At 48.3% G+C, this 19528-nt stretch overlaps 1 protein-coding gene and 1 long non-coding RNA gene across 2 annotated transcripts in view; one reads left to right on the forward strand and one right to left on the reverse strand.

Annotated features, from left to right (window-relative positions):
• LOC306815367 (maestro heat-like repeat-containing protein family member 6) overlaps positions 1-19528 on the reverse strand; it is a gene marked incomplete at its 5' end in the record, with an annotated part of 63824 nt that overhangs the window by 38557 nt on the left and 5739 nt on the right. The window lies entirely within an intron of this gene.
• On the forward strand, positions 1397-2030 carry LOC306815370. Its single transcript, XR_013777392.1, has 2 exons — positions 1397-1456; positions 1625-2030. It is a non-coding gene; the product is annotated as an uncharacterized lncRNA (long non-coding RNA).

A 19528-nucleotide genomic window follows, 5' to 3' on the forward strand; every position in this document is an offset into this window, starting at 1 on the left:
CCCAATGCCTGGCTGGGGCTCAAGGGCAGGGGGTCCTTGAGCAGCCTGGCCCCAGAACCCTCTGCCAGGGTCTGCCCAGCGCAGCTGGAGCCGCTCAAGCCTGGGGTCCCCAAGAACCCTCAGAGAGCCCCAAGTGCCTCCCAGGGAACCCTCAACCCCCTCAAACCAGCATCCCCCACAGCCCCTGCAAGTCCCCCCCATGGCACCAGCCTTGGCCACGTCCCCACATGTCACTGGCCATGTCCCACTGTGTCTCACCCATGGCCATGTCCCTACCATGTTCCCATCCCTGTCATTGTCCCCCACATCTCCATCCATGTCTCCCCATGTCCCCACGAATGGCCACATCCTCTTCCATGTCCATTTGTCCCCAAGTCACTCTCATTGTCTGTGTCCTGCCATGTCTCTGTCCCCCCATGTCCCCACCCATGTATTAGTTCAAAAGCAAATCAAGTCCAGAAGAAAAGCATTTCCTTGTCCATGCCAGCTGATGATCCAAGTGCTTGGGTGGCAGAGAAGAAACTTTTCTGGATGGATTTCCATTCCAGTGTCTCCAAACTCTAGGTCTTTGCCCAAATCCATCAGCATTTTGCTTCAGAAGACACCCTTTAATAATAGGAAATCACAATTGTGTGATCACTTAGGTTGGAAAAGACCTCCAACATCATTCAGTATTACTGAATGTCAACAGAATACAGGATTGAAAGGAGAACATTTTCTGGGGTTGAAAGGCAACAAATGCACTCTCCCCAAGGAATTCCCAATGTTGGTTTGTATCCAGATGGATGGTCCCGCCCCCGTGTTCCTCCAGGTGCCCACAGGGAGACAGGATGATGCAGAACCCCCCCCACCCTCGCCAGGTGTCTTCCCAACACGGATCATCAGGACCACAAATCACCAGGGCTCTGCCCAATGGGGGTCACTGGGGATCATCCAACACCAATCCTCCCATGGGGGATGGAGCTGGAGCAGAGCACGAAGCTCTGCCCACAGTTGGGGCACTCACAGGGCTTCCCTTAGCGGTGCCTTCGTTGGTGGTGGGTCAAGGCTGAGCTCTGTGAGAAGCTCTTCCCACACTCAGGACACTCGTAGGGCCTCTCCCCAGTGTGGATGCGCCGGTGCACAGTAGGGATGGAATTTGCGGTTGAATCCCTTCCCGCAGTCGGGGCAGCGGAAGGGCCTCTCCTCTGTGTGAATCCTGCTCATGTCTGATCAGAGTGGAGCTTCTCGGAAACCTCTTCCCACACACAGGACACTCGTAGGGCCTCTCTCCGGTGTGGCTGTGCTGGTGTTTTCTCAGGTCTGACCTCAGCCTGAAGCTCTTCCCACATTCCAAGCAGGGGTAGGGCCGCTCCCCAGTGTGGATCACCTGGTGCTGCCTCAGATTAGAGCCACAGCTGAAGCTCTTCCCACATTTCCCACACTCGTAGGGCTTCTCCCCACTGTGGATCATCTGGTGCCGGGCCAGGCTGGAGCTGTCTGTTAATCCCATCCCACATTCCCCACATTCGCAGGGATATTCCCCAGTGTGGATCATCTGGTGCCGGATCAGTTTGGAGCTGTCTCTAAATCCCTTCCCGCATGTCCCACACTCGTAGGGCCGTTCCCCAGTGTGGATCATCAGGTGTTTGCTCAGGTCAGAGCTCCGGCTGAAGCCCTTCCCACATTCCAAGCACTTGTGGGGCTTCTCCCCTCCATGAGGCTTCTCCACCAGCTCTGAGCTCTGCCTGCATCTCCGGCCGCCTTCCCGGCTCAGGGAGGGTCTTTCCTCCTCGCAGCTCCCTGGGCTGGGTTTGCAGCCCCTCCTCATGAGGGATCTCTGGGCCTTTTCCTCCTGCTCCATCTGCCCACACTTTGGGAACAAAAAATCCTGGTTTGGGGGAAAAACAAGAGGAGAGGGCATTAGGCTGGGGGTTCCTCCTTGCCCAAGTGCAACTCAGGAAGACACTGGGTGTCCTGTGTGTGTCAGAACCTGCAAAACACCAAGATGCAGCCCAAAAATCCTCCAAACATCACAACACAGATGAAAATCCCACCAAACAGCAAGATTTGGCCAAAACCCCATCCAAAATAGAAAGATTCAGCCCCTGCTAAAAACAAAAACACCAACATTTAGCCCAGTAAAGCTCACAAAGATCAAGATTCACCCCTGTGATAATCAGGGATCCCTCTCTCTGGTCACCTGCTGCATGTGATGGGGACAACGCTCCTGGGGCTGGGGAGAGGCTGCAGACACAGGGAGGGCTGGAACCTTGTGCTGCTTCCTGTTTCTGCTCCTCCTTCTCCTGTGTCCCTACTCTTGCTCACATTCCTCTTCCTCCTACTCTTCCTCATTGTCCTGCACAATCCCACCTTTTCCTCCCACGTGCAGCGTTTGACCATTTGCATTGGGATTATTTGTGTATATATGTGGGTGACTCTTAGTGATATCAAAATTTTGGTATGGTTTTTTTGATGTTCACCTTAAGGATGGATTTTATAACACCAGAAGAGCTTTAAAGGTAAACTTCAATAGATAAAATGTTAATAGAATATTGTTACTACGAAAAAAAAATAGCAGATTTTGGGGGGGCAAATATGAGGCATCCAATGGCTGCTCTGGAAGAGAAGCCGGGATTCCAGGCAGCCAGGAGAGGTTAGAAATGCACATTAACACTGCTGGGGCAAAGTGTGGACAATGTATCAGGATATTCTTGCCTGGGAGAGGAATTGGGCTGATTCCCTCTGTCCCTCACCCCAAGCTCTGCCTGCCTGCACAGATGGAATTTGCACAGCTAAAGGCAGAGCCCATAGTGAGGATATCTGACTGCAACAGAAATTGGTTAAGCTGCAAAGAGAAACAGCAAATGGAGAATGTTGTGAAAACTTTACTAAATAAAAGTAAATATCCCTCTCCTCAGTCCAACATGTGCTGTCACTGTCTAGTTATACAGAGTGCATTAGAGCACTGGGGTGTTTTTGCTCGTCCAGAGAAACCAGTTGGGAATCCAAGTATTTGATGATTTAATTAGAGAAAAGTGGTCAATTGATGCAGCCCTGGCTGGCTGGTGCTCCTGCTCCCAAAATTGAGGAAAACATGAAGAGACACCACAACAAATCCTACAATATCATGGACCACTCTCTGGGAACCCTAAGAAATACATATCAGGAGACAGAAAATTGGAGTGGCATAATGAGGTTAAAAACTAAATATTATTATAATTCTTACTACTATGATTAATATTCATTATGCTATTATTATTAATGCTATTATTATTTTTTCATGTACTAAGGAATGTATTATCAGTCCTTGAAATAATAATCAATTCGACAGCACCAGCTCCTGACATTCCTGCTGACCAATCCAAAGAAAGGAAGAACAAGATATTTCACCATGGGAGAGAATCAGATTATCTTTCAACAGAAGGAGGAGAAGTTTGTGGAAAATTAAGTGATGCAAACAGCTGTTTGCAAATAGATGATAACTGAAAAGGGGTGAAACAGATAACAAAGGAAATACTAAAATAAATCATATTCTGGTCCAAATGTACAGAGGATGGCAATGGCACATGTGTTTGTGGTTCCCTGGCAGACCATGGGTTAAACGAATGCTGTTCCTCCCCTGATGTGCTGCAGCAACTCTCATCTTTTTCCCATGCCCGACACCTTGCTGAGTGCAGCTCATTCAGCAGCTGAGCAAGGGGATGCAGGTGGCAGCCAGGCCTGATCCAGAAACGGCTGCAAAAGGACAGGGAGGGAGGGCACTGAGAATAATCCCAAACCTAAGAGGGACCAGGAGAAAAAACAGAGTCAATGAGTGAATCTGCTTAGAGAAAGGGCCAGGGACTTGTACATGAGGAAGCAATGGGAGAAATCTTCAGTTTCAGAACATGTTGCTAATTGACATGGACTGCTGCTGAGCCAAGATCCTGAACTTCGAGAAGAAGAACCACTTAACAGAGCCATGTGATAATTGATAAATGATTTTGCTAATCATAGAAGTTTTGGAGCTGGTATAAACCAGCATACTTAAAATAAGAAAAGAACATGGACCTAGATAAAGGGAAACCCATTCTGTTTAAATCCTCCTGTTACAAATTTTCTAAATTGAATATTGCATACCAGTTTGTAAAAGGAAAAAAAAAGGGCTTTCCACAGTCTGAAAGTTTTGCAGAATCAGATTTCCTGCCTTTGTGTAATCAATCACAAACTATCTGCTAAAGACCAGGCTTCCTACTTCTCCTGTTTTTTATCTACCAAGACCAGATGGTTACAGGATCAATTGTCTGAAGAACTGTCCCACAGAAGTTTGGAAGTTTTCTTTGAACACCACTGCTTACCTCGCAGAATTACTACAACAAAACAATAAAAATTATTGATGACTACAAGGAAAACCATACTATAAAGAGGGAACTGCAAACCAAGTTAGATGGAAGCGTGGAGTGGGAAGTGACCCCTCATGTTTCCCAGTGCTGCTTGCTCCATCTATACAAAATAAAGCAATCTAAATTTTGCTAAGCATCAAGACATTTTAGAACAATTTGGTGCCAAAACCCAGGACGTCCTTGGAGCCCTGAGAGGCGCTGGGATTTCGGGGAGGCGCCCCATTACTGTGGCCCCGGTTTGTCAGTGGCTCTCGGGACCCAACGACCTCACGATAGAGACTGAGCAAGGAAAGAGCTCCCTGGAAAACTGCAGCAAAATCACCTGTAATTCTTGTGCAGGAAGACCCAGACAGGAGCATGGAAGCTGTAAGTAATTGTCAGGTTGGGTGGAGGTGACTGTGTGCTTGCCTGAATGAGACGTGGATTTTGCCATCAAGCGAGAGCAGAGTCCTTCCATCCGCGGTTCCGGGATCCCGCCAGGGACCCGGCCGGGGAAGGGACAAAGCGAGTGAGGGGAGGCTGCTTTTCCCATCCTAGCCCAGGGAGAAGCTGGGTTCTTTTCCCATCCCAGCCCAGGCAGAGGTGGGACCTGGGCAGGGAAAAGCAGAGAGCAACACATGAGACACAGGGGGAAGAGGGAAAAAGCTGCTTTTGCCATCCCAGCCCAGGGAGAGGCTCCTTCCCATCCTGACCCAAGCAGATGCAGGATCCAGGCAGAACACAAGGGGAGCACAAACACCTCAAAATAGTCCCTTGAGGTAAAAATGGGACAAAGAAAGGGTAAGGTTTTAAGTCTGAATGACCCACAAAGGGGTTCAAGTTCCTGTGATCCACAAAGCAATAAAGATAAGACACGTAGGTTGGCAGAAATACCACCAGGCAGCCCTTTGGCAATAATATTAAGATGCTGGGACACAGGGGAGTTATACAAAGGCCATGTAAAGAAAAATTGTAAAGAGAGGATACAGGAGGAGAACATGTTCCAGGGGGACGAATAGGGGTGTCAGGGGCTCTATGTATTTGGAACCTTACCATCTAAAGAGTCCTTGATAAAATTAAGAATCGGTCCCAAGGGAGAGGAGCTGGAATTTTTAGTAGATACAGGAGCAAAAAAATCCACTATTAAACATCTACCAAAAAGGTGTAAACCTAGCACTCGTAGTTGGAGCAAAAGGTAAACCATTTCCAGTCCCTGTTATTAAAAATGTGCAAATTGAGACCCAGAGCAAACCTGAATTAAATGATCTGCTGCTACTGTCAGAGGCAGAAAATAATTTATTGGGGAGAGATTTAATAATAGCATTGGATTTGAAAACTGAAGTATCCCAAGGGCAACTAAAAATTTATGCCTTAACCTGAAAAAATGAGGAACAAATATATCCTGAGGTGTGGTATACCCCTGGGGAAATCAAAAAGTTACAAATAAAACCTACCAAAGTGAAAATCACTGATCCAATTTGCCTATCCGAGTTCGTCAATATCCAATATCACTGGAAGGGAGACAGGGCCTTAAGCCTGTCATAGAAAACTTCTTGCAACAAGGCACTTTAGAACCACATATGTCCCCACATAATACTCCTACTTTGCCTGTCAAAAACATAAACAGGAATTACAGATTGGTACAGAATTTGAGCAAACCCTTAAACTCCCTTAAATCAGCTGTTCCCTGACTACACTTGGTATAGTGCAATAGATCTAAAAGATGCATTCTGGGCATGCCCATCAGCAAAAGTAGTAGAGATTATTTTGCCTTTGAATGGGAAGATCCTGATAAGGACAGAAAACAACAATTGCATTAGACAGTATTGACTCAGGGCTTTACAGAACCCCCCAATCTCTTTGGGCAAGCCCTAGAAGAATTGATGCAGTCTTTTGAGCCACCAGAAGGAGTGAAATTGTTACAATATGTAGATGATCTATTAATAGCAGGAAAAGACGAGAAATCTACTAGAAATGGGACTATAAAACTTTTAAACTTCTTGAAACAATAGGGTTTGAAGGTATCCAAAGCTAAATTACAATTCACAAAATCAGAAGTAAAATATTTAGGACATTGCCTAAGTAAAGGGAAAAAGAAATTAGATCCTAATACAGTCACTGGAATACTAAGCCTGGGACCTCCAAAGATCAAAAAAGAAGTGAGGAAAATTTTGGGACTGCTGGGATACTGTCGTCAATGGATAGAGGGATTCAGTGAGAAAGTGAAATTGCTATATGAAAAACTTAACACTGATAGCCAAAAATGGACAAAGGAGGATGATAAAAGTTTTGAAAAGGTCAAATAGGCTTTAATTCAAGCCCCTGTACTAAGTCTGGCAGATTTGGAGAGACCATTTCAATCACTTGTAAACAGCTCTGATCAAAGGGCACATGGGCTGCTCACTCAGGAATGGGCAGGCAGTCGAAAGCCAGTGGGATTTTATTCTAAACTGCCAGACCCTGTCAGACAGGGCTGGCCCACATGTCTACAGGCCCCAGTGGCCACAGCACTTTCAATTGAAGAAGCCCAAAAAGTCACCTTTGGGGCACCCCTAGTGGTACACACCCCCATGATGTAAGGAAAATTCTGAATCAAAAAGCCAAGAAATGGCTAACCAATGCCCTAATATTAAAATATGAAACTATTCTAATCACTTCCCCAGACTTAGAGATAAAAGCAACAACTGCTCAAAGTCCTGCACAATTCCTATATGGGGAACCAGGAGAAAAATTAGAACATGATTGTCTGGACATTATAGAGTTACAAACAAAAAATAGACCTGACCTGGGGGAAGTTGAACTTAAAGATGGAGTAAAATTGTTTATAGACAAATCTTCCAGAGCAGTAGAAGGAAAAAGAAAATCAGGATATGCCATAGTAGGAGGAGAAGAATTAAAATTAGTAGAATCTGAACCTTTAAATGCAACATGGTGCTCAGGCTTGTGAACAATTTGCTCTTTACAGGGCACTATCTCAATTAAAGGGTAAAAAAGGACCATATTACAGATTTGGGGAAAAGGGGGGGTTAATTAACACTCAAGGATGGGAATTGATACATCAAGAATTAATTGTTAGAATACTAGAAGTTCTCAGGGGCCCCACTGAAATTACTGTGGTCCACATAAGAGGGCACCAAAAAGGAACAAGCTGTCATACAAGAGGGAATAATCTGGCTGACAAAGAAGCAAAAAAAGCAGCATTGGAGCAAAAAACAGTTTCTGTATTAAGTACTACAGTTAGAGATCCACTTCCAACCAGGAATTACAGAAGCTGTTTACTCCCCAGCAAAATGAAGCGATAAGGAAATTAAAGGCAGAACACATGTGAATAAATGGGTTTTACCAGATGGCAGGGAAATTTTACCTAAAGCCCAGGCCAGACAAATTACTGAACAATTACATCAACAAACTCATTGGGGAACCAAAGCACTAGCAGACCAATTTTTAAAATTTTTTTGATGCATCGGCATTTTTGATGTTGCAAAGCAGAGCATCCAGAGTTGTTTAACTTGTCAGAAAATTAATAAAACAGTGTGCAACAAGGTCCATCAGGAGGATGGAAAACTGCTTACAGACCCTTTGAAAGAAAACAGATTTTACAGAATTACCAAAAATAGGAAGATGGAAATATTTACTAGTAATAGTAGAGCAATTAACCCACTGGGTAGAGGCATTCCCTGCAGCTAGAGCCACATCACAAGTGGCAGCCAAAATATTGATAGAACACGTAATGCCAAGGTGTAGCCTGGTCCAAGCCATAGACTCAGACCAGGGGACACACTTTACATCAAAGGTGCTGAAGTTACTGACCTCAGCACCAGGCATCAGCTGGGAGTATCACACACCCTGGCACCCTCAGAGTTCTGGGAGAGTTGAAAGCATGAATCAAACTGCAAAACAACAGCTGCCAAAATTAATGGTTGAGACTAAAATGCCATGGACAAAGTGCCTCCCACTAGCCCTGTCTAATATACCAACAATGCCAAATTTGAGAACAGGGATTTCACCATATGAAATGCTGGATGGTATGTCTTGCCCTAAAGGAGCACACCTTGATCCAGCCTTAGTGCAGGACTCTTCCCTCCAGAATTACATAAAAACAATCAACAAAAACTTGCAGAATTAAGGGAGAAGGGAATTTTAGCTCAAACTGTCCCTCTAGGATTTGCCATACTTAAGATTAAGCCAGGACAATGTGATAATTAAAGTATGGAAAGAAAAAAGTCTAGATCCAAAATGGGAAGGACTGTATTTAGTTCTATTAATGACTGAAACAGCTGCACAGACAGCTGAAAAGGGATGGACACATGTGAGGAGAGTCAAAGGTGCTGTAACCCCTCCTACTGCAGGCTGGGCAGGGACATCCGAGCCAGGAGACCTCAAAATGCAAATTCAGAGAACTTGATGTCAATACCAGATCAATTTGTCTCCAAGATCTCCCAATCAAGACTAAAAGTCACTTGTCCCAAACCCGGGTGTGACTGTAACCCGTTCATCAAAAAAGGGATCCACACTGTGCTGAGTTGTGGTGATGTCATTCCAATGGTGGGTATCTCCCATTGCATTATGTGTCCAATGTAAAAGAAACAAACATAAGGAAACTGTTAAGGTACTTAATACCCTATCAGCACAAAGAAAAAATCAAAATTAATAATCATAACTGGTGGAAGTCATGTGAGAATGGAAGGAAAGGAAAGAAGAAAGCCAAAGCAGAGGTACTGGCACAAGAGTGCTGGAAAGGGTTGCATATACCGTGCTGTTACTGCTGTGCCTCCTACTGGAATGTTAAAGCTCAAGGCTGGGACAAAATTAAGAAATGATACCAAAAGAGAGAGACAAAGTGGGAGACCCCAGGACACACTCCCTGCAGCCCAGAAGATTAAACAAACCTTGGCTACCAATAGAAACCCCACAGGCCTTGAGGGAGGCAGAGGGATGAAAACAGTCATGGGACTCATCCTATTGCTAATTATGACAAAAGGAAATAGTGCTGATGCTTGTTCCAAGTGTTACCAGACAATTGGGTATGGCAGACACACAGTATCCACCCTTGCCTTCCACACACACACCAATTCAGCCTGCTATAATAAGCACAACTCAGAAACCTCCATTATCATGGGAAAAAGTTACTGGGGAGCCACCAATTTGGGAAAAGGAGGGTGGGCTCCATCAGCATAGCAAAGTTGCCCAGTAGGAGAAGCACACCTCTGCTTCACAAAAGAAGGTATGTGAGGATATGCAGATCAGGGAGGAGTGCAAGATCACTACAAGGAAGAATTGATAAAGAATATAACTAAAGTGTTCAGGGAACAAGGACAAACCATAAGGGAAGTTTTAACTTGTACGAGAAATTGAAACAACAACTCAGCAAACGGGACTTACCCACCTCAGGAAAGAATTTATTTGTGGAATTCATGAAAGAAATTTCTACTGAATTACTTACTGATATTACCACTGAACTGACTTAACTCACTGCTGGATCTGTGGAGGAACACAAATGACTGAACAGTGGCCATGGAGGGGGGAGGGATTAGACCCAGAGCAGTTATTGGAATCAAATGGAAATATCGAGGGGAGTCAATAGACCTGAAGGGTGAGTTCTAAACCATGAGGAAACAGGAGAAGTGTGTATAACACATCAGGGAACTAACTTAACCAATATGTGGGGCACACCCCCTCTATGACTATCCTCATTACAAATACAAGCAGTCAGTCTTGGTGGCCCAAAGCTCCAAAAGGATATTGGGGAAAGTTAAGTAAAGGCAAGTGTAGAAAGAACAATTTTACAGGACTAGGCTGGTATAATAAGAATAGAGCCAACCCAAACGAACAAGTAAAAAGTGTAAGCATCTATTGGCAACAACCTAAATCAGTTCAACTAAGCTGGAAAGCCCCAAACAGAATATTTGGGATCTGCAGGAAAAGGGTTTATAATACCCTACCAGAAAGATGGAGAGGGACATGTACTCCAGGGATTATCCAGCCTGCGTTTTTCACATTACCAAAAGAAAAAGGGAATAGAGTGTTAGGAGTTCCCTTGTATAAATCTTTGTATCAAAACAAAAGCAGCCCTGCCACAGGGGGAACACAAATCTTCAAGGATAATGAATGGCCCCCAGAATGAATTATTGAGTACTATGGACCAGACCTGGGTTCAAGATGGGAGCTGGGGCTATCCACTCCAATTTATCTGCTAAATAGAATTATCAGACTACAAGCTGTAATAGAAATTACTGCCAATTGAACAGCCTGAGCAATGGAATTCATAGCTAAACAACTTACTCAAACTAGAGCAGCAGTACATCAAAATCAACTAGCCCCAGACTATCTATTAGCTGAAGAAGGAGAAATGTGTAGGAAGTTCAATAATTCTGAATGCTGCTCAGAAATTGATAATAATGGTGAAGTAATTACTAAAATTGCAGAAGAAATAAAACGAACAGCCCATGTACCTGTACAAACCTGGAACTCGATGCTTAATAATAATTAGTGGAATAATCTATTAGGGAGAGTGCAGTGAGTCTGCTGCGCTCGCTGCGATTGGCTGATTCTGCCGTCACTCCTCATTCTCGCGCGCTGATTGGGCAGAGCGGGGACAAGCCCGGCCCCGGTGCCGCCCCCACGGCGATCGTGCCGCAGCAAAGGCGCCATTGCCGGAGCGCCTGTGTGGGCCCGGGAGCGGCAGCGCCCGCAGCGCGGTGAGTCGCTGCTCCGGCACCGGCTCCTGCCGAGCTCACAGAGAGAAGGAGACCGCGGGCAGCCGCTCCATCAGCGCCCTCAGCCCAGGGGGAACACGGGCCGGGCATGGCACAAGGAACCCGCCAGAGCCCCCTGCCGCCCCCTCCGCCCGCAGCGAGCTCCAAGCCCCCGCAGAACCGGGCGCGGCTCCCACCTGCGCTGGGGTCACCGCCGAGCTCCTCCTCCTCCTCCTCCGCCGCCACCGCCGCCGCCTCACCGGGCTCCGGCCGCTGCCGGGCCGCACAGAAGGTTTGAAAATGGTGCCTTTGGCTCCGGGGCCGGGCTTATTCCCCCTCTGCCCAATCAGCGCGCGAGAATGAGGAGTGACGGCAGAATCAGCCAATGACAGCGAGGGGCGGGCTCTCCACCCAGCATGGGCTCCTTTCCCGAGCTCCGCCATTTCTCTCCTCGCCTGAGGAGCGGCTCCGCGCTGGGCCCGGCCCGGGCATCGGGCCAAGGAGCCGCTGCTGCCCTGAACCGCCGGGAGCTCGGGGTGAGCGGGAGCTGAGGGCGGTGGGAGCTGGGGGTGAGCCCGGGGTGGAGCCGGGACCCACCTGGAGCCTTTGCAGGACCCCGAGGCGGGCACGGGATGTTTCAGAGAGGCCCCGGGGCTGTGGGGGAAAATTCACGTCGCCAGAGGAAAGGAGACAGAGGAGTCCTGTAAAGTGACTTTATTGATAAGCAAAGGGAGAAGCCATGTGACATTTCCCATGCGGTCTCTAAAACTGAGCCTCCTTTTTATCCTCATTTTCGCGGCCGCATCTCCCTCTCCCTTTCCCCACTGGCTGAGGCGCTTGGAAGGTTCAGATTTCCCGATCTGCCTGCTGCATGTCCCCCTTGTTATGCACCCCTCCTTTAGTATAACATCCGATTTTCACGGCTCTGTTAAGTGTTTCTCTTTCTGGAAGATCAGGAATTGGGCAGGATTTTGGCTGAGCAGCAGTCTATGACAATTAGTAACATTTTCTGAAACTGAAGATTTCTTCCATTCCTTCCTCATGTACAAGTCCCTGGTCGTATTTCCAGGCAGATTCACTCTTTGACTCTGTTTCCTCTTTGGTTTTGGGATTATTCTCAGTGCCCTCCCTCCCTGTCCTTTTGCAGCCGTTTCTGGATCAGGCCTGGCTGCCACCTGCATCCCCTTGCTCAGCTGCTGAATGAGCTGCACTCAGCAAGGTGTCGGGCATGGGAAAAAGATGAGAGTTGCTGCAGCACATCAGGGGAGGAACAGCATTCGTTTAACCCATGGTCTGCCAGGGAACCACGAACACGTGTCCCATTCCCATCCTTTCTGCATTTGGACTGTAATATGTGCAGCTTTCTTATGTCCACTATTATCTGTTTCACCACTGTTCAGTTATCATCTAAGTAGAAACAGCAGTTTGAGACATTTAATTTTCTGCAAATCTCACCTTTTCCTTGGCTGGGGTGGGTCGGTAGAAAGGTGAAGAGCTTGAACTGTGTGGCTGATTATTATTTCGAGGAAATATTGTAATCTAATCCTGTAATTCAAATGATAGATGTGTGCTTTGCCCCAGCAGTGTCAATTTGCATTTCTACAGCTCCTCTCCTGGCTGCCTGGAACCGATGCTGATCTTCCGTGGCAGCCATCCCCTGGCTCACATGTGCACCCTCACAATCTGCTTTTTACTTGATATCTTTAATGTTAGAGAGTCAAGGCATTACTTGGTTCTTGCCCGGATGTGCAACAGAAATCATTTCATCCACACATAGGCCGAGTGTGCAGAAAAAATCGTTCTCTGGCACGTGACTTTTACTATATTTTTACTAAATTTCGTACAGTCTGAACCCATAGAAATCCATTTGTTTAGTGTTCATTGCTTCCAAGTTGTGTAGTTCTTACTATTTGGTATCCTATTGGACCCGGATTTCTTTGCTTCTGATTCTGTCCTTCTGATGTTAATTAGGTTGCACTCCTGATTTTCCTTCTCAGCCTTTTCCAGACCAGGTGTCTCCAGCTCCACCCGGAGTTGTCTCTGAGGTGGGTGTTCCTTGATGTTTGCTGGTGGTCCTATATGTTTTGTTGCTGGTTGTTATCTTTGTGGGGATCTTTTGGGCCATTCCCCATCTGTTGAGATGTTAAATTCATCTCTGTACAATGGTGCAACCTCCCTTTAAAAAAAAAGCCTTTAAAATTCCTTTCCCCAAGAGGAAGGCAAACCAAGCCTGAGTACGAAGATGAAATTTTAAAAAATTTAAGCTACGTATATTTTCCAGCACCAGCCTATTTTTTTTTGTGATTTTCTAATTCCCCCCCAGCCCAGTGTGTGAGTGTAATCGAGAGCCAGAGTGGGATTGTGCCCGTGTGTTCCCCAGCAGCTGTGGCAGTGCAGGCACAGAAAGCAGCGAAGCTGCAGCAGGGGCAGCAAGGATTGGCCCCAGTGATGGAGATGCCCAAGGAGGGTGCCCAGGCAGAGGATTTGAGCAGAGGATGTGTGGGCAGGCCCAGGGGCTTCCCCCGCTGTGCAGCCCTGGCTGCTGCTGCCTTGCCTTCAGTGCAGCTCAGTGGGGCCTCCCGTGCTGCTGCTGCAGCTGGGAAGAGCAAATCTGCGGGGCTGGAGAGCCCCTGAGGCCAGGGTGAGGGGTCCCCCCGTGCTGAGCTGTGCTGGGGCTGTTTCTGTGCTCAGGGACACTTGGGATGGGCCATCAGTGGCACTTGGCCACCAGTGGTGCTTCTGTGCATTCCTCAGGCAGAGTGTAAGTCTTGGTCTAATTCCCTTCCCTTAATCACAGCGTGTCTTGGAATTCTTTTCCCTTCTCTTGCCCTTGCAGACCCATCCATGAACACATTTTGTCCCTCAGGCCAGGGAATGTCTCCTCAATCCCTCCTGTCCTGGCTCTGGAGCTCTGTCACTGGAATGCAGCCATGGGTTTGTTCCCAGCCCCTGTGCAGGCTGTTCAAACAGGAGGCTGGTTCAACCCTTCCCCTGTCCTCAATTCTAAATCCTCCTGTGCCACTGAACAAGTGTTATTCTGTAATCACTGAGCACTGCTCATCCATGTAGAGGCTCTTTTGGTTATCAGAGCTTCAACTTGGTGCCAGGCTTGAACAACAGCAGATCTTCCTGCCATCAGTTTTTGGGCCTCAGGTGCCATTAAAGCTGTGGCTGCACAATTCTGCAGACAGTGAGGCCACTCTGGCCACAGGGTTAAACATTTTAGCACAAGAATTCCTTTGGCATGACCTTGTGTAGCATCCACATTTTAAAAAACAAGGTTCACTTTCCTGGTAAATATTTAAAGGTTTAATAAAAGACAATAGGAGGCAAACAATAAAGGAAAAGATGATAACAGCTGGGGGCTTCTTCTTCAGGCAAGGGCACACCCTAACTCAGAAAACACTTCTTTAAATGCATCAACCTTTTGCATATTCTTAAGTCTTCATGCATTATTCAAAAACCTTCCCCCCCCAACCTGCAAATCAACCTTTTTTCCTTCCCTGGGGGTCTGGATTTCCATAATCCAAGAATGTGAAGAATTTCCTTATTATCTTTTCTACCATTTTCTTAGTTACATGAACAAAAGCTTTTTACATCATCATGTTATAGTCCAAGAAAAAATTATTTCTCACCCTACTATTTTTAAGTTTTGTTAATAGCAAAACTAAAGGAAACAATATTCATACAGCAAAGTTTTCCAACATTATACAGGTAGCATTCATTTTAATATTTTCCAAAAGCCAAAAATGTAATATGTCATACAACACACATACAATTCAAACCTTCTTCCTGAGTCATGGCTGGGACACCAATCATTTTGGTTTTAAAGTTTTGCCATTTTTCATATCCATACCACAACACTGAGGCTGTCTGGGTTTAAAAAGTCTTACAATGTTTTGGCTTGAAGAGGGACTCCTCAATCCTGGTCCTGCAATTCCCTATTAATCCTCAGAATTGCCACAGCTCCATATTAATGCTGAGTAACATTAATTCTGAGATTCCCTGGTCCTGCTCTTGGTCAATACACCACAAAATTCAGTGAAACTATGTCCTAAATATTTAATCTTTTTCTCCACCATTTGTGCTTTTTTTTCCCCCAATACTCAAAAATGCTTTTTAGACTGAACATTCAGCCATTTCACAGAGGCTTCTTCTATCCTTCCTTCCTGTCCTCCTGATTGGAGCAAGTCATCCACATCCTGCATTAACCCAATCCCTGGGGTGGGGTAAATTCTTGTGATATTTTCTGCAGGGCTTGCCCCAATAAGGCTGGTGCTTCCCTGCATCCCTGCAGAAGGACCGTCCATGTCTTTACCATTTTCCCTTCTGCCTCTTGTTCCCACTCAAAGGCAAAATGCAGTTTACCATGCTGTGTGAGTGGGCATCCCCAGAAAACACCTTTGACATCAAGCACTGACTGGTGTCAGTGTGAGGAGGGAACCTGGTTCAGGATGGTGTAAGGATCTGAGACTGTGGGCTGCCTGGGTTTAATAATCTCATTTATTCTTCTTAGGTCCTGCACCATTCTATCGATTCCATCTGATTTCTTGACTGGCAGGATAGGAGCATTATGGGGAGAGATCCCAGGCTCCAAAAGCCCTGCCTTTAGCAGGGACTCAAAGACAGGCAGTGAGCCCTTCCTTCTCTCCTTTGGAATAGGGCATTGCTTTAGGACACTTGTCCTGGTTGCTTCAAACTACTTTGGAGAGGCTCCATTTCCAATTGTCTCTATTTTACTGGAGCTGCCCAACCTTCTGGTTCACTTATGCATTGGCCTTGCCAGACATTTGCCAGAGAAAGGCGTAAATGTATCACCTTTAAAATATCAATTTGCATTCCCAAATTAGCCATCAAATAGCTTCTCTGTAAATTATAATCATAATTAGGAGCAACTAAAAGCTCCTGCTATTCAAATCCATCCCCTGTGTCTAACAGTGGTTGGATAAAAAACACCATCTCATCTTTCCCACTCATCCCCTGAATACTGTTGTCTAAATCCCTTCTGGATTTCCCTTATTGTCCCCCTGGGTGTCCATGTCCTTGATTACCTCTGGGAGAATGTGCAAACTCCCTCAACATGCTCCCAAGGGTCCCTTCAGAGATATTTTGGGATCATCATCCCTTTTGCCAGAAGCCCTTCCTGGCTTTCCCTTTCTCCCCTCCATGGGTGCCCTGCCATGTTTATTCCCCGAGGATCCCACTGCACTCACTGATGAGATTTTCAGTGCTCTCTGGCTGCCGACTCTTCCCTGCCCCCCCGATCTGTCACTCATCTGTCTCCTGGTCACTCTCGGGTGCCCAATCCATGCCCGGTGTCCCAAGGGAGCCGATCCCCCAAACTGGGTGCGGCACCTTCAGCTCCACTCGCTGCCCGCGCCCCGGATGGGGCAAGGAATTCCGGCCGAGCCCCGAGGTGTGTGGAAAACTTTACCAGAGATTTCTATCCACAAGGAAGGCAGAGGAGTCCTGTAAAAGCAATTTCATTCACAGAAGAAGAGGGAGAGGCCATGGGTCATTTCCCATGGGGTCTCTGCAGTTGCCAAGGCCGGGCCCCCCGCGCTGCCGGGCGGGAGCGGCTGCAGTGGGGAGCGAGTGCGGGCGGGAGCGGCCGAGAGCCCAGCGCTGCCCCAGCCCGAGCTGCCCCAGCTCCATCCCTGCCCTGCGCTGGGATGCTGCGGGTCTGGGGGGAAGAGGGAGCCGGCAGTGGGTGCTGGGGCTGGGGGCAGCAGGAGAAGGGGAGGAGAAGCAGGGCTGAAGAACAAAATGGTCAAAGGATGCACGTGGGAGGAGAAAGTGGGATTGTGCAGAAAGAGGAATAGTAGGAGGAAGAGGAGTGTGAGGGAGACGACACAGGAGGTGAAGGAGCAGAAACAGGAAGCAGCACAAGATTTCACCTCTCCCTGTATCTGCAGCCTCTCCCCCAGCCCCAGGAGCATTTCACCCACCAAATGCAGCAGATGACTGTAGAGGGGGGATCCACAATTTTCACAGGGGTGAACCTTGCTGTTTCTCAGCTTTATTGGGCTAAATGTTGGTGCGTTGGTTTTTTGCAGGGTCTGAAACTTTACATTTTGGAGGGGATTTTGGCTCAGTCTTGCTGTTTTGGTAGTTTTTGATCTGTGTCTTGATGTTTGGGTAACTTCTGATTGTAATCTTGGTATTTTGGAGCTCCCTATAGACACAAGATTCCTGAGATGAACTTGGGCAAGGAGGAACCCCCAGCCCAGGCCCTCTCCTCTTGCTTTTTCTCCCAAACCAGGATTTTTCATTTCCAAGACGTGGGTGAATGGAACAGGAGTAAAAGTCCTGGAGAGCCCTTACGAGGAGGAGCTACAAACCCAAGACAGGGAGCTGCAAGGAGGAAAGACCCTCCCTAAGCCAGGGAGGTGGTCGGAGATTCAGGCAGAGCTCAGAGCTGGTGGAGAAGCCTCGTGGAGGGGAGAAGCCCCACAAGTGCTTGGAATGTGGGAAGGGTTTCAGCCACAGGTACATGCTGATCAAACACCAGATGATCCACACTGGGGAGAAGCCCTGTGAGTGTGAGTGTGGGAAACGTGGGAAGAGCTTCAGTGACATCTCCCACCTGATGCAGAACCAGGTGATCCACACTGGGGAACGGCCCTACATCTGCTTGGAATGTGGGAAGAGCTTTGGGTTGCTCTTCAACCTGAGAAGCCACCAGCACATCCACACCTGGGAGAGGCCCTACGAGTGTCCTGTGTGTGGGAAGAGCTTCTCACACAGCTCTCATTTGACCCAACACCAACGGAGGCACCACTAAGAGAAGCCGTGTGAGTGCCCCGAGTGTGGGCAGAGCTTCGTGCTCTGCTCCAGCTCCATCCCCCATGGGAGGATCGGTGTTGGATGATCCCCAGTGCCCTGTTGGGCAGAGCCCTGGTGATCCGTGCTCCTGGTGATCCCCGAGGGGTGAGGGGGTGTTTGAGAGATTTCTCTCCCTTCTCCTTGTCCTGCTGTGATTTGGTTGCTAATAAATTCCCTCCCTGTGCCCAGGCTGGGTCTGTTGTTCCCGTTCGCTGCTCGGGGCGGGATCTCTCCTGTTCCTTCTCTCACCTCCCGGGCCTCTCCTCAGCCAATCAGACAATACGATGAAGAAGATCCAGCCAATCAGAGAGCGCAGCTCTGATGACTCACCGGTTGCCGGGCAGACCCGCAGCACCCGGTGTTCCCCACCTGGACCCGCCCTCCCCGCGCAACCACGATCCCCCCGCGGGGTCCCCCAAAGTCCCTCCCCAGTCCCGCCCCACAATAAACGGGACTGGGTCTAACTCGGAAGCTCTACTGGGAACACCGGGAGCTGCCGGGGAGAGCAAAGTGGGGCTGGGGGGAGGACACACACCACCCCCAAATTAGCGTGGGGATGGAGCAAGAGTCCGCGCTTGGGCTGAGGCCACGAGGAGGGGGATGCAGCCACTGCTGGGTCAGGAGCTCTCTGGGCAGACGAAAACTGGTGACACCAAGGCAGGGGTCCCCAGGGGGACCATACACGCTCTGGAGAAGGGAGAACACGAACCCCCGAGAACCTCCGCTCACCCTGTTGCACAGGTAAAAGCCAAACCCCAGCACCAGGAAGATGAAGCCCATCACAAAGCTCCCGATCCCCATCTGCACCTCGCTGTGGACGGTGTATGGCGGCATCTCTGGGGGTCCACAGAGGTCAGAACCCCCCAAAACCTCTCACAGACACCCCAAGCACCTCTAAGCACATCCAATCACCTCCAGCCCCCTTAAGCCCTCCAAAAGCTCCTCCCAGTCTCTTCTCAGCTTCTGCAGGACCCACCAAAACTTTTCCTGTCCCTCTCACAATCCTATAACCCCCTCCCAGTTGCCCCTCACCATCCCAGGACTCACAAACCATCTCCCAGTCCCTTCCCAGCCCCACCAAGATTCACCAAAACCCTCCCAGTCTTTTTCAGTGCACAACCAACCTCATTGCAAACCCTGGTTTTCAATCCTTGATCTTTTTCCATCCCCTTCAGACTCAGTCAAATCCCTCCCAGTTATACCCAGCACTCACCAAACTCCCTTCCAGTGCCCACCAGGACCTACAGAACCCCATCCCACCCTCCCCACCATCTTCCAAATCCCTTCTCAGCCATTCTAGACCTTCAAAGCCCTCTCCCAGTATAAACCAGCCTATCTCAAACTCCCTCCCAGTTCCTCCCAGCACACCCCAACCCCTCTCCCAGTCCCCCCAGTTCCTCCCCCACTCCCCCCACACTGTGGGGTCCAGGCTGTGCCCCAGTGCTGGCTCAGGGGGGGCTCCAGGCTGATGTGCTCCACCTGGCAGCTGGAGGTGCCCCACACTTGGGGACATTCCCAGCAGCACCAGGAGCTGTTAGAAATCCAATCCCCACTGGGGACCAGGTCAGTGGCCACCACGTGCCCCAGAGCTCCTGCTGGCCCTGGAACCACCTCAGCTGGATCTGGGCAGGGTAGAAATCCATCACAGAGCAGAGCAGGCAGTCA

This window comes from Erithacus rubecula (genome assembly GCF_903797595.1).
Source record: "Erithacus rubecula genome assembly, contig: scaffold_429_arrow_ctg1, whole genome shotgun sequence".
NCBI classification, from domain to species: domain Eukaryota; kingdom Metazoa; phylum Chordata; class Aves; order Passeriformes; family Muscicapidae; genus Erithacus; species Erithacus rubecula.